A 15631-nucleotide genomic window follows, 5' to 3' on the forward strand; every position below is an offset into this window, starting at 1 on the left:
ACAGTAAATACTCAGTACATTGGGGCCACTAGTTTGATTATAATTTAAAAGTTGTAAGTTTGGTTCCCCTTTTTAGAGCCCCAGTATTTTCTCCGTATCCTCAACTCTACTCTCAAGCAATTAAGAGCTCTAGTTGAGGGGGGTTTTATTTCATTATCACCAAAAACAGACGACTAGGTATATGTGAAAATGTTAATCATGAATGTGTGGATTTATTTTTATTTTTTTTTATTTTTTATTGAGACGGAGTCTCTCTCTGTCGCCCAGGCTGGAGAGCAGTGGCGCAATCGCGGCTCAGTGCAAGCTCCGCCTGCCGGGTTCACGCCATTCTCCTGCCTCAGCCTCTCCGAGTAGCTGGGACTACAGGCGCCCGCCACCACACCAGGCTAATTTTTTTGTTATTTTTAGTAGAGACGGGGTTTCACCGTGGTCTCGATCTGCTGACTTCGTGATCTGCCCGCCTCGGCCTCCCAGAGGGCTGGGATTACAAGCGTGAGCCACCGCGCCCGGCCGAATGTGTGGATTTCTGACAGGCACATGGTAGTCCTCACATGCTATCTGGAGACCTGCTCTATCTGCTTCTGGCAATGTGAGGGTTCCTCTCCACTATAAGAAACTCAGATGATATGTGGCATATGTGATTTATGATATGTGGTCAAAAAAGGATTTGGAAAAATGTCTACTATATGTTATGTGAAAAAATTTAGGACAATATGTATAGTCTGGATTTTTAAATTAAAATAGAAATATAAGGACCCTTATATGTGTATATACATATTTCCTATAAGCCTAGAAAGATTAATTAAAATCAAGAGTTAATTTTATATCACATACTTTCATATAGCTAAATTATTACAAGAAGTGTGTAATAGTTTTATTATTAGAAAGCGCAGTGGCCCACAGCACTCTTTTGAAAGGAAACGTATAGATAAGTGGTCAGGTTTGGGTATGTGTACTCAAGGAGGAAATGTGGGTCAGTGGCTCACAGATAAGGAGCTCAAAAATTTACTCAGAGTTCTTTATTTCCCATGAAATACAGTATTGGTACCAGTTCAGTGCCAATAAAAGTTAATTTGTGAAAAAGAACTATTACTCATTTTGCAACTAACATTATTTTCCAGATTAAGTCTGTTGCTTCTGTTCTTACCATTGATAAATCACCTGTTAAGTGTACCAAGCCATGCAAAGATATTTCCTACTAGAACTATTAGCATGCATGTTGCCTAGGAAAGGTCAGTGGAAACATTCGTCATCATTTGAAACGTTACTGTAGGAACCAGTGAGAATACTCTGCCTGAATTATGGAAAACTCTTTCTAGACTTCAAAGGGCTTTTATACCTCTACTTCTACAGAATCCCCAGTGTTTCTAAGTTGATGAAGTGATCCAAAGTCTGGAGGCTGAGACCATAGAGGTACCTTTGCAAATAAAAGGGTCTTGGCAGAGGGAGTCATGGGGGAGGCATGTTAAAATCTAAGAGGGCCATGAGAGAGAAATAATCTGCCACTGTCTCCAGGCTGCACTTATTTTCTCCACGCATAACCTAGGGTTTCCTCTTTCGGCCAACAAGAATGCCAAATGGGAATGCCACATTGAATTTGGTGGTCTTTGGAAGGTGGATGGAAGTGGAAAATGAAGATAATGAGAGGGGAGAAGACCCCTGGAAAACAGTAATTGGGAAATCACCTACCTTTCTAAGAGTGGAGAGTAGATGCACCATTTAAAAACTCCAGGATATAACCTAGGATTTACAATTGCTATGTCATGATGGTGTCCCTTGGGGGATCCCTTTACCACAATAACTAGCAAGATTAAAAAAGTATTAGTAAGGTGTTTAGACATTCCGCAATGTATACATATATCAAAATATCATATTTTATGCTATAAACATATAGAATTATGTTTATTATAAAAAGAAATAAATTGAGGAATAGACATGCAATGAAATACTATCGAGCAATAAAAATGAACAACAATTATTCTAAGTGATGTAACTCAGGAATGGGAAACCAAATGTCTTATGTTGTCACATATAAGTGGGAGGTAAGCTATGAGAATGCAAAGGCATAAGAATGTAATGGACTTTGGGGACTTGCGGGGGAAAGCTGGGAGAGGGTGAAGGATAAAAGACTAAATATCAGGTAAAATGTTCACTGCTTGGGTGACGGGTGCACTATGAGCTCAGAAATTACAAATAGAGAACTTATCCATGTAAGCAACATTGTAATAAAATTGTAATAATTTTGTTTTTCTCTATACTTTTCCCATATAAGTATGAACTGCTAAACACTGTAGCTTAGCTTTCCAGGTGTTTAATCTTTACATAAATGAAATTATTCTTTACATAATTGAGATTAAGAATAATCTCACTGAAAATCTGGAAAGCCTAGCTATAGTGTATAGCAGCTCATATTTAGGTGGGAAAAGTGTAGAGAAAAGCAAGAAAATTATTACCACAAAAGTCAAGTATCAGTTATCCATGGTGGGGAGGGGAAGGTTGTTTTGAGTGTCAAGGAGTAGATGTGGGGGTAGGTAGGGAAGTTATTAGTAAAATAAACGGATTACAGGCGTGAGCCACCACACCTGGCCAATACTTTTTTCTTCCACAACCAAACATAATTTAGAAAATTTAGGAGGAGAAGGAAAGCCTAGTGTTTACCCATATTTTTCCTTACTCTCTTCCTTCTTCATTCCCAATAATCCAGTCCCCCCAAAACCTGAGAACTCAGGATAACCACTGATGTAGTCCAGGCCAAAAGCCAGTTTGAGACTCAGGAAGAATCAATGTTTCAGCTGAGTTCAAAGCCAGGAAAACAGCACAACAAAACACAATGTTCCATTTCAAAGGCCATCAGTCAGGAACACATCCTCTCTTACCCAGAGGTCAGCCCTTTTGTTCTAGTCAGACTATCAAGTAATTGGATGAGGCCCACCCACATTAGGGAAAACAATCTGCTTTACTCAGGCTCCCAGCTCAAATGGTAGTCTCATTCCAGTCTGAAATATTTGAGGCCAAAGAAAAATACCCAGATAACTCATCACCATGTTGTTCTTTATTCCCATATTCCCTAATGGCCAGCTTATTTTCTCTAGCTTTCAGCATTTTCTTGTTTGTCTTACACTGTTTCCAGAGATTTCAGTTGCACTTATCAGGAGGAATAGGGAAAAATATACTTACTCCATCTTTCCAAAAGCAAATATAATTTGAGTTTTGAAGTTAATCATTTTATCTCAGACACTGAGGGAAAATAATTCAATCACTGGTTGGTCAGAGAGATCATCAACACTAAAAATTCCTCCATTGATTTCACCAAAAAGGTTCTTAGTCTAAAACCCCCAAAACCAATCTCAGGTCACGTTTTCTGTTTTCAAATCTGAGTCATGCTTTTCAGAAAACTTCAGTTTTGTTATTTAAACTGAAACCTCCTTGAGGTCAAGGGCTACTTTTGTATTTCCATGGTTATTCAAAACATACTCGGGACATACTCTCTTTCCAGAGCTAGACTGAGAAAGATCCAAGAACAAGAAGAGCAGGTAGGAGTTTAATAATAATAGCATGGCTAAGGCTAAATACCAAAAATTAGGCCAGATGATTTTTGCAGAGCATCAAATAGTATCTCTAATTTTCACAATATCTTATAAACTGGCAACAATCTCCTTTTACAACTGTGGAATATTCCAAGAAATTAAGTGATTTCTCCAAAGAAACATAGCTTAGGAATAGCAAGGCCGCCAGTTGATTCTAGGATCCAAGGTTGCTCTTCCCTTTACATTATAAAAATATGGAAAGGAAAAGGAGTGTCTGGGCACAAGAAAAATTATGGCAGAAAAACTGGCAGGACTTATTTACTGCTTAGCTTGGGGTGTAATGAAAGAGAATGAACCAAATACAACTTTGGAGTTAAGGTTCTTTGCAGAAAAATGATGGCTTCTTTCAATTACTAATCAGGAAGAGATTTAATAGCAGGAATCAGTGCTTAGGAAAGTACAGGGCAGGCAAAAGAGTAGAAGCTAGCCTAGGTCTCCAGAAATACTTTCCAGATCCCAGTTCTGACCTGCTGGGGACTTACTACTACAGAGACTATCACTGGAATTACTGAGTTCAAAAGTTTCACATGGATTTTTGACTGTGTGTTGGATTATTTCCCTTAACCCCTGTGTTGTTCAAGGATCAAAACCATACTGGCATTTTAGTCTTTACATGAAGTTAGTTCCTGGGAAGGGATTAGGTAATTAGTGCCTTATTTTCTGTCCAAAAGCCAAAGACAATTCCTTTTGGAAGGTAAAATGGCTTTTCCCAGAAAACTGAGGCAGCACGAATACAACTAATGGAAAAATACAGTGAGAGTTTCGGAGTGAAGATTTTGTAAACAGACGATATTAAAATTTTGTTATACCTAGTGATTTCTATCAATCTAAATTTCTAAAAATCAAAATATGTAATGGTATCAAATTAAATAATACAAAGAGCTAAAATTGAGAGGCTGTAGTCTCCCCATCCCTCTCTATCCTACGCCCACTCCGTATCATGTATGAATTGAAAGTGGAATAACCAAACAATTAATTGTTAATATAATACCAACTAGTAGTTTGGAGATAAGTGCAGGGTTTATTCAGGGGTCCAGGGTTACTATCCCCAACTGATCCATACACCAGGGAGAATGTTGCAACTTCATGATCATGTGGATTCACTTTTCACACATTTTTTCAATTGTTTGTAGTAGCCCTGTCCCTGAAAACTCCCTTCTGAAGCAGCCTCTGGCTCCTGTCTGTACCTGCTGCTTTCTAGGCTCACTGCATAACCATCGTCCTAGGAATCCCCGCTCCTGGCCGTTTTGGGTTGGAGCTATACAGTTTTCTTAAACTGTGCTTTCTTCCTTCCCTCCTGCATTTTGAATACATCTTTAAATGACTTTTGAGGAAAGGCTAAATTTTCTGTCATTGCTTGTCTGAAAATGGCTTTATTCATGCTCTTCCTTGATTGATAAAGTCATTTTGTCCCCTTAGAATGCACTGCTCTGTAACGTCAGAGAATCAGCATAGGCAGTTAGCCAAAAACTACTCTCGATTAATTTCTGAGAAGCTTCCATCCAGAGGGCTGATTGATACGCTTTGAGTGTGTCTATGGTTAGATGTGTCTATGGGTTATAGCTTTTTCCTATTATAGTACATCTTATTAATAGCAAATTTGCCTTCTTAATAGCAAAAGTCACTGTTATGATTTCTATTGTTATGGTTTACTTTTAATTTGATTTTGAGGTCTTTCTCTCAAGAGTGACCATAAACCAAGATAACCACTTTCTAGGAGAGCCCTGACTAGGAGAAAGTTAGATTCGGGTGTATCAGGCAGGTGAGACACAATGAGGAAGTAAAACCAAATGCATGAAACACAAGAAGGTTATTACTTACAGATCACCTAGAGGTTAGGGGTGTCTACAGGAGGCTGACGGGAAGGCTAGAGGTGGCAGGGAGCTCAGCCAACGGGTGGGGAGCAAGAGACAGAGAGGAGAGCTGTGGGGCCAGGTCTTTATTAAGGTGCACAGGTGTTAGCCCTTACACTTTCCTCAGGGGTTGTGAATTTTTTACTTTAAAGAAAACACCTGTGAATTGGGGAACTTGTTTACAAGACTCTGGTGTTAACCATTAAGTTTTATCACGGCAGCACCTGTGGAATATGTTGGGTTTGGTTCAATGAGATGAGGAAAAAACGGGCTGTATTGCAAACAACCACACAGGGAGGGAAAGTTTTAACTGGGCCAAAGGTGACAGTATATGACTGGGCTTCAAATAACTTATGGCAGTCCTAAAAATGGGTGCTGAGGCAGCACTTTATTAAACAAATTGATGACAATCCACCCCTGGGTGCCCTGGCATGATATTTTAAATGTAAGACAGTTGTAGCTTGAGTGGTGAAGATATTGACTGCAAGGAGAATAATATCATTCCCAAGAAATTAAGCATTCAGTATGGCAGTTATGTTGTTGGTTATGAACTAATAATTGAGCAAAGTATATGTAAATATTAGTGGTATTGTGTCTAGCCAAGGGGAAGGAGTGGTTGTGGTTGGAGATGCAAGTCAAGAGGCTGTGGTAGAAAGCTGGATGGGGTTACAGTAGGAGAAGGCACCACAGAGTAGTCAGTCTTCTCTCCAGGGGGCCAAGGGGTTGTTTAATATGAGATAGGTGCCTCCTGGGGAAAGCAATAATCATCACTAATTTAGTAACCTCTATCAGGTTTTCCTTTAGGCATGGAAGTGTAGGGGTGTATTTTAGAAGAGAGCAAGGACTATACCAGGATCACAGGCTAAGCAGACAGTGAGTTCAGAAAGAAAATTTTAAACGTGTCAATTTTGTGCCTTAGGACAGGCAGCCCATGGGTGTTGCTGAGTGGAGACTTTAGTGTAAGAGGTGAAGTCTCCAGCACAGGGGGCAAAGTCATCTCCAACAATAAGGTCTTGGGATGGTCTTGCAATGTCATCTTAGGCAATGACAGCTGAAGCATTATTTTGGGCCCTTGCAAACTTGTGTGGGATTGTAGGACTGGGGTATCCTTTTAAGTGGGTACCTACTTAAGTTGATGTAGGCCTCCGGATTGCAAATCAGTATAAATGCCCAAACCAATAGTGATAAGGCCATCAACAGAATGGTGTGCAGCTGCATCTGACAGGGTGTTTTTGTTTGTTTGTTTGTTTGCTTGTTTGTCTGTTTTGAGCATGTGGAAGTTTAGGTGTAAATGGGTTATCTATCAGATGAGCAAATGCCTGGCCTATAGGAAAATCTATTATTAATGAGTCCCAGGAAAGTATGTGCCTTCCATCTGGCCTCCAGCCCTTGTGGAATGGGGGCAAGATTGAAAATTTATAAAGATAGGCCAAGACCTGGATAAAATAAACTTTTGGGTGTTGTGAGGCGAGAGATTCCCAGATTTTTTTTTTTTTTTTTAATTTTGAAAGGTACAAGTTTTAGGTAATGACCCAAGGGTTTATAACGAAAGTGAAGATGAGACCAGGACATCCAGTACTAAGAGAGCTCTCTTAGGTTTGGCTAAATGTGTTTTTTGGGGTCCCATTCTTTATTAGGGACATGATGGCTAAGGGATAGAAAGTGGCAGTATTCCACTAAGCTCATCACATATGATAGTTAAGAGTGCCACATGCATGCATAGTCTACAAACTCTTGTTACTGTTCACTCAGTTTATCCTAAGGGGCTTTCCAGATAGTCAGGAGGTCAGGGGGAGGAATGACTTTCCCCAGTACTCTGGCATCTGGCAAGAAACTGGGGACAAGGGAAGCCAACTCCTTCAGGTGGAATATACCAGAGGCCCCAGGTTTGGTTCCATCCTGTATTGAGGCCTCAGTAGCCATGCTGAGCTTGTGGGGCGCTGTTTCTATAACCTAATGCATAATGAGCACCTGGGTATAGAGTGTCACAGGCTCGAGGTCAACAAGAATCTGTATTTTTAGTAGAGGGCAGTGGGTAGACAGTCATTTATTGTTTTAATGGTGTATACCCTGAGGCCAAAAGAGGCAGATTTTTGCATCAGAGGCTCTAGAACAACTTATAGCCATCAGAAGTGGTTTGGAGATCTTGGGAAGCATGAGAAGAGGTTGCCAAAGCCTCAGAATTAATCTGAGGTTCTCAAGTGCAGAGAAGGAGAAGGGAAATTAATGAGGGCATTAATAGGAGTGCCTGCTGATTTTAATTTGTAAATGGTAAATACGTTGCCTTCAGAACCCAAAAAGTAAGAAAAGATATTGACTTATATGTCCTTAAAGAGTGTATCATATGAACCTCATTGGAGGAGGACAGCATTGACATATGCTGTAACTGTGTTCCTGGAGATGATGGATGTAATTAAGAACTTGTCTGCAGAGACTGTGCGTGATGACCAAACCGTTGAGACCTACCCCATGAGTAGCCTGGAAAAGGTATATTGTGTCCCTTTGGCGGTAGAGGCAAACTGCAGCTGAGAGATTGTTGAAGTAGGCACTAAAACATGTTAGCCAGTCTATGAGAGTAAAATATTTAGAAGTTCCTGATTGAATTGGATGAGCAATTTGAACAATATTGGGTATTGGCTAAAGGGACCTTGATGGATGGGACTATAACATTAAGGTTGTAGTAATCCACCATTATTACGTTGCTTTTAAAAATAACAACCATGTGATTCTCAATTGTTTCTTATTGATTTTCTTCTCTCTGGAAACTTTTACTGTCTTCTTTTTATCTTTGGCAGCCTAATATTTCATCAGGCTGCTTCTAGGATTTAAAAAGTATATTATTTACTGTATTCAGCACTCTGTGTGCCTTCTCTGTGGCCAGAAATTTTTTTTCTCTAATTTTCCTATTAACTTCTTTCACTCCATTTTCTCCATTCACTTTTCTTGGGGTCACTGTTAGTCGAATGGTAGACCTTCTGATTTCATTTTTGTTTTTTTTTTCTTTATTTCATATTTTCTATATCTTTGTCTTCTTGCTTTGTGTTTGGGAACCATTCTCAGCTTTGTTTTTCAATCCGTCTTACTGAATTGTTTTACCAGAGCAATTACTTTAACTTTTTAAAGTTCTTCCTTGTTCTGTAATTGGTTCCTTAGTATCTTGTTCTTGTTTTATGGTTGAAATAGCTTCTCAAGTTTCTTGACTTCTTAAGGGCTTCCTCCCCCCATCTTAAGCTCTGTTTTGTTTCTATAACAATTACGTACAAGGTTAAATAGTCTGGTTTCTTTTCCTTTCATGTAGCTGTGTTTTTCTATATGTCTGGTGATTTTGGTTGTTTATTAATTATTAAGAATGAAGAATTAGGTACTCAGGTCTGACCTGAGCTCTGTGTGTGTGTGTGTGTGTGTGTGGTGTGTGTGTATGTGTGTGTGTGTGTGTTTGTGTTTGGAGGGGTGTCAGTCAGAAGGCTTTAAAGTGAAATTCCCAGGAAGGAGCCAGAAAAGCTCTCAAATTTGGGGTTGGGGACAAATCACACTGCCTTCTCTTTACTTACAGGATAGGGCTAGTTTGAGTCCTGGCTCTGCTTCCTAGCAGCTTTATAACTTTGGGCAAAGTACTGACCTTTCTTATAGCGCAAAACTGTTTTACAGAGCAAGGGCTGCCTCTTCAACATTCTTATATCTCTCTACTATACCTGACAGGGCTAGATATATAGTACCATCCACCATTCCTCCCTTTGGGTCCCTAGTGTACTCGCTTGCAAAACTTATGCCCACATTTCTATTTTCATCTACTCACTTCAGAAAGACCTGTGGGCAGAAACTCTGTATCTCATCAAGTAGTATAATGCTTGACACATATTAGGAGCTTGACAAATGTTAGTTGAATTGATAAATCTAAATTTCAATAAATACTCATTTCAAAGACGTGAACTTATGGAACTTGAGGGAGCTCAAACTTAAAATCCTTTAAACTCTTTCTTAAAACTTCAACTACAGTCTACATGTCATGTTGCATTACTTCTGTGGAAGAAGGAAAGATCCATAATGATTAATGTTGACAAAGGAGTAATGAGCTTAAAAAATTGTTAGCTAATATTTATTCATCATGAGATATTCTCCAAAACCATCTCTAGGTTGGTCAAAATGAAGACTCCAATGCAATAAAGAAATATAATTTAATTTAGTTACATTCTTTTTCTAGGGTAGACTATGTTTATCTTATGAATAAATGTATTTTGTTAATATCTTTGCTTCTGCAATTTTGATTTAGTCTTCCAACTGCTGGCCATCCATCATCAGCAATTAAACCAGGCAAAATTAATCACTGAGAAATTATTTACTGAGACTAGACCTAATACCGGGCACTTAATTGTAAAAGTACTTCCTCAGGCTTCAGCTATAGGCTGAATTGTTACACTTTCTATAAAGCTGTGTGCTTGTTCTGCTCTTTTTTTCAGAGTGATTTATGACCCTAGCACAATTCAGTTTCAATAACTCAAGTTTCCTAGAACTCCAGTGGGAATAGTGCAAGCCCACCAGCTGCAGATGTCCTGGTTAAGGCTTTCTTCTCACATTTTAATTCAATTATAACCAGATATTTTCCCCCTTGTTCATTCATGTTTAATCCAATATTCACATATATGAAAAGAAAATTTGATAAAGTTGTGAATGTGTTATGTTTATATGTAGAACATAGAAATTGAGGTTAAGTTTATTTTAGCTCTAAGAAACTAAAAATCTCAATTTTTACATTTCCATTCCCAACCCTCTGGATCAAGTTCTTATTACATTGTTTGGATTATTACAATATCATCTTAATCAGCTGGTGTGGCTGACTTAGTTTTGCATGACCTGACTGTTTCTTTACACTACTGTTGTAATTGTAATGGGAACCTATTGGATTGTTTTACTAGAAATATTTTCTTTTTTCTCCTATTTTTATTATTGCAACAGGAGCAGAGCAAGGGAAGTGTATGCTAAGACTTTTGTTTTTTGCAGGGGGGAAGCCCAAGAAAAATCTATTTTAACACTCAGTATAGGTTTTAAGTTTCTAACAGAAGAAAAATTTACCTATTCAATGCAAGATAGAAAAAAAGAAAAAATTAAACAAAGAAAGTGTGGAAATAGAAAACAGAAAGTAAAAAAGCAGAAATCAGGTCAGGCTCGATGGCTCACGCCTGTAATCCCAGCACTCTGGGAGGCCAAGGTGGATGGATCACCTGAGGTCAGGCGTTTGAGACCAGTCTGGTCAACATGGTGAAACCCTGTCTCTACTAAAAAATACAAAAATTAGCTGGGTGTGGTGGCACGTGCCTGTAATCCCAGCTACTTGGGAGGCTGAGGCTGGAGAATTGCTTGAACCTGGGAGGCGGAGGTTGCAGTGAGCCGAAATCATGCCACTGCACTCCAGCCTGGGTGACAGAGCAAGACTCCCCCTCAAAAAAAAAAAAAAAAAAAAAGCAGAAATCAGAATCTGAATGTAATACTAATATAATAATTTGCATGTAAATGTGTTTAAAATGCCAATAAAAAGACAGATGCTCTCAAATCGGATTAAATTATTACTGTGTTGTCTTTAAAAACATATTTAAACCCAAAGGATGCAGAGTAATTGAAAATAAAAAATGTGTATCACAGAAAAATGAACCAAATAATGATGTGGTAACCATTCAACATCATGCAAAACTAATTGAAAACTAAAACAAATGAGATAAAGGAGGACACGTATATATACTGATTTTAAAAGTAGACCCGGGGGGCAGGTGTGGTGGCTCATGCCTGTAATCCCAGCACTTTGGGAGGCCGAAGCAGGCAGATCACAAGGTCAAGAGATTGAGACCATCCTGGCTAACACAGTGAAACCCTGTCTCTACTAAAAATACAAAAGAAATTAGCTGGCCTGGTGGCAGGCACCTGTAGTTCCAGCTATTTGGGAGGCTGAGGCAGGAGAATGGCGTGAACCCGGGAGATGGAGCTTGCAGTGAGCCGAGATCGCACCACTGCACTCCAGCCTGGGCGACAGAGCGAGACTCTGTCTCAAAAAAAGAAAAAAAAAAAAAGACCGAAGTTTTGATTAATAACATATATGCATATAATAATATAGCTTCAAGTATATAAAGCAGCAATAAATGGATCTATGGGGAAAAACAAATAAATCAGTATTTGTGGTTATACACTACTGTTGGGGTGAAGAAGTTTGGCTGGGGCAACACTAACAGGAAAAAAAGCAGATAGGAAAGAACAAGTCCCTTGTCTTCCTCCTCCCAGGCACCCTTTAATATCCCCCAGTGACAGAGTCTAAAAGGAAGCCACTAGGAAAAGGAGAAATGTAATTTTACAAAGAGAGTACAGAGGTTAACTGGAAGCTGAAAGACCGTACCTTAACAATCAGCATAACATGGCAGAATACAGGTCTTTTAATAGCTGGGATAATTTTGAAAATGAAGTGTGAAAGTGAGGGGCATGCTCTCTCAGATTTGAAAATATAATATTTAAAAAGTTATTTAAAAAGTTTGGAACTTATATGAGAGTAGAAAAATAGACCAAAGGGGCAGAGCCCAGAGATAATCCTTACATAATAAATAGTCAATCTTGATATTATAATACACTGGCCTCACACATCAATCAGGAAATAACTTTTAAAAATCTCACTGCAATGGAAAACCAGATTATTTTATGGAAAAGAATATACAGTTGACCTTTGAACAATGAAGGGTTTAAGGGTGTCAACCACCCACTGAGTTGAAAATTCACATTTAATTTTTGACTCCCCATAAACTTACCTACTAATAGCCTACTATTGACTGGAAGCCTTCTTGATAACATAGAGTCAATTAACACAGATTTTGTATGTTATATGGGTTATACATTATAACAGTATTTGCAAAAATACAGTATGCTAGAGAAAAGAAAATGTTATTGGCCGGGCGAGGTGGCTCATGCCTGTAATCCCAGCACTTTGGGAGGCCGAGGTGGGCGGATCATGAGGCCAGGAGATCAAGACCACCCTGGCTAACACGGTGAAACCCCGTCTCTACTAAAAATACAAAAAAATTAGCCAGGCTTGGTGGCGGGCGCCTGTAGTCCCAGCTACTCAGGAGGCTGAGGCAGGAGAATGGCATGAATGCAGGAGGAGGAGCTTGCAGGGAGCCAAGATCACGCCACTGCACTCCAGCCTGAGTGACAGTCAGACTCCGTCTCAAAAAAAAAAAAAAAAAAAAAAGGATAACAGGAATGTATTTCATAAGCTAATTCAGGCTTAAAACATCAAGATTACATTGCAGGTATTTAAATGCAATGGGAGATTTTTTGACCTGATTTATTACCTTTTTACATCAAATAAAGAAAAACAGTTAAATTTACTATCAGCACCTTGCTTCTTGCTTCTGTTGGCTTAGCCAGTCAACATTTGTTGCTACAATAAGCTTTGTTAAGAAATTCCTATCAAAATAAGGCCTTTCAGAGCACAGCATGTATTCAAAACTTCTGTAGGTTCAAAGTAGTCTGTTTTTGTTGATTATGCTTAACAATATTTTAATTCCACATTTTATCCTAAGAAAAAAAATCTGTACATAAGTATGTATGTATGTTTGTGTGTGACACAATATCTGTAAGACTGACGGAAGCTACAGATTGGAGAATATAGAATGTTAGTGAGGATGTGAGGAAACAGGACTCTGCAGGCATTGCTATTGGACATTTAAACGGGCACAGCCTTTCTGGGGCTTGGTGAAATTGAATATACAATGACCCTTTGACTCCACAAATCCAAGTCCTCGGTAAATAGGATACGAATTGTGATATTTATTGCAGCATTGCTTATGACAGCAGGGAGTCGGAGGCAATGTAGTTACTGATCACGAGGGAAATCATTTTTAAGCTCTGGAAGAAACAACTAGGGAGTTCTCTGCATCAGTGAAAAGTAATAAACTAGATGCACAATGAGCAGCAACGTGGAGAGGTATTACAAACACTATTGAGGAAAAAAGTAAGGAAGAAAACAGCCTCTATGATATGAAAAGCATTTATGTAGATCAAGAAAGAACAATCTCTACAGTGCAAAAGAAGTCTCTACAGTATACTTACAAAATATTAAATTACACACATTAAACAGAGATACCCATATCTAAAATTACATACAGTACGTATATTTTTTCAGAGATACATACATTTCCAAAAACATTAACACTGGAGGAACAATCAATGTGGGAGAAGGAAATGGGAACGGGAATGGAGAATGACGTGAGAGAAAATAATACGATAAGATACACGTAAGGAACAAAATTGAAAAGTATGCCCTCCAAAAGGACAAGTGTGACAACACAAGCCTCTCTAGGAGAGAGAGTGAGAAAGAGAGAGAGAAAAGAAAAGAAATGAAAAGATATGCCGCTCTCCTGCTCAAAATCTTTGACTCTACTGCACAAACTGCATACAGTCTACACTTTTTAATCAGCTACTAAAGGCTTTCCACCATCTGTTCCAAACTTAGTTTTCTATCTTCTCTCTCTACAGTTCCCAGTAAAGCGACTGCTTACTGTTCTGTGTGTATTGCTTGGCCTTTCTGAGAGAATGTTGCTCACACTCGCTGTCATGTATTGAATATCTATTCTGTGCCTGGAATGGGCCTAGGAGCTTTAACATTCAGATGTCATTGACTGTCCAAACAATGCAATGTGGGTGGCGTTCCTGCCCCAGTACTAAAGATCCTAAAGTAAATGGAAGCTTTGAGAGCCTGGCTGAAGAGTCAGAAGGCTTGTATTATTCCTGCCACTAGCATACCTTATTATCCCCCGCCCTCCACCCACTCGCCCCTGTGCCATTTCCATATGTCCAAATCATATCTACGCTGCAAAGCCTTCTCAAATGCAAACTCTGCAGTGAAGCCTTTCCTGCTGACTCCAAGCAAGTGTGATTTCACCTTTTGTGAACCCCATATTATTTGTTACGTATGTAACTCTTTTCTGTACTTGTTTTATTTTGACTTTTAGATTGTAAACTCTTGAGCACACAAACTGTATGTGGTTCATTTTCTTCTTGAGGCCTTACACATTTTTGCAAGGGAATGTCAAATTTAAGTGAAAAGGGCTTTGGAATTTGGGCATATGTCAATAGAAGCTTTCAGTCTTAGCATTTGAAAGCAGGGGGCACCCAGGCAGAAAACTGGCAAGTTGGGTAGGTCATTTAGGAACTGTCTGTGGCTACAATTTCAAGTGCACCAGGAAAAATATGTGTGGCCCCATCAGCTGTCTGATGCAGGATATTTTACTCATAGCCTTAGGTTTCAAAGTTAGAACACAGATTCAAAAACTCATCACCCTTGGCAAAGATAACACATAGCTTTACTACTGAGGTGGCAATGAAATCACTGAAAGTCAAGTTTTGAAAATGAACATATGTATGTATGTGTGTGTTTTAGTGCATGTTGTACATCAAACTGTGGAGAGGAGAGAGAATGGAAAGGAGGAAGCAGGGTTCCTGTAGGGCAAAATCTATACTTCACCATGGTGGTTAGGGTAGGGCTTGTAAAGGGAGGGTTGAGGTTAGGGCAAATTTAGAGTTTCTACAGGCTGAAATGAGAAATTCATAGGCCTCTCTTTAAGAAGCTGGGTAGATTAATATTGGAGTTTCAGCTGGGTCAATGAAATATCATTCCTGTCTTTTCCCACATGAATTCAGAACTAACTGAGAAGTGGACACACAGAAATAAGGTAGAGGTTGAAATTATCTATTACTGATAAAAGCTGAATTGAAGAATGTGGCTTAGATGTGTGCACACCTAACACTGCCCCTGAATTAGACACATGTCCTTCTGAATGTACCTTCATGGTGATGAAACAAGTACACATCCTGAAGGCAGGCTGGCTTGGAAAGAGCAGGAGGAAGCCACTGAGCCAAATGTTCCTGTTTATTCTCCCAAACTGGTCAATCAGATACACCACTCCCAGATGAAGCAGTGGAGAGAGGAAGTTCCTCCCCATGAAACATGAGTGAGGTGAAAAGGAGATATTTACTTACCCTCCATACCCACAACTAATATCAGTTAAACAGGAGTTGTCATTTTAACAGAGATAAAATTGAAGAATACAGATGTGATGGTTAATACTGAGTGTCAACTTGATTGGACTGAAGGATGCAAAGTATTGATCCTGGGTGTATCTGTGAGGGTGTTGCCAAAGGAGATTAACATTTGAG

Source organism: Pan troglodytes, chromosome 6, assembly GCF_028858775.2.
Source record: "Pan troglodytes isolate AG18354 chromosome 6, NHGRI_mPanTro3-v2.0_pri, whole genome shotgun sequence".
In the NCBI taxonomy this organism is placed as follows: Eukaryota; Metazoa; Chordata; class Mammalia; order Primates; family Hominidae; genus Pan; species Pan troglodytes.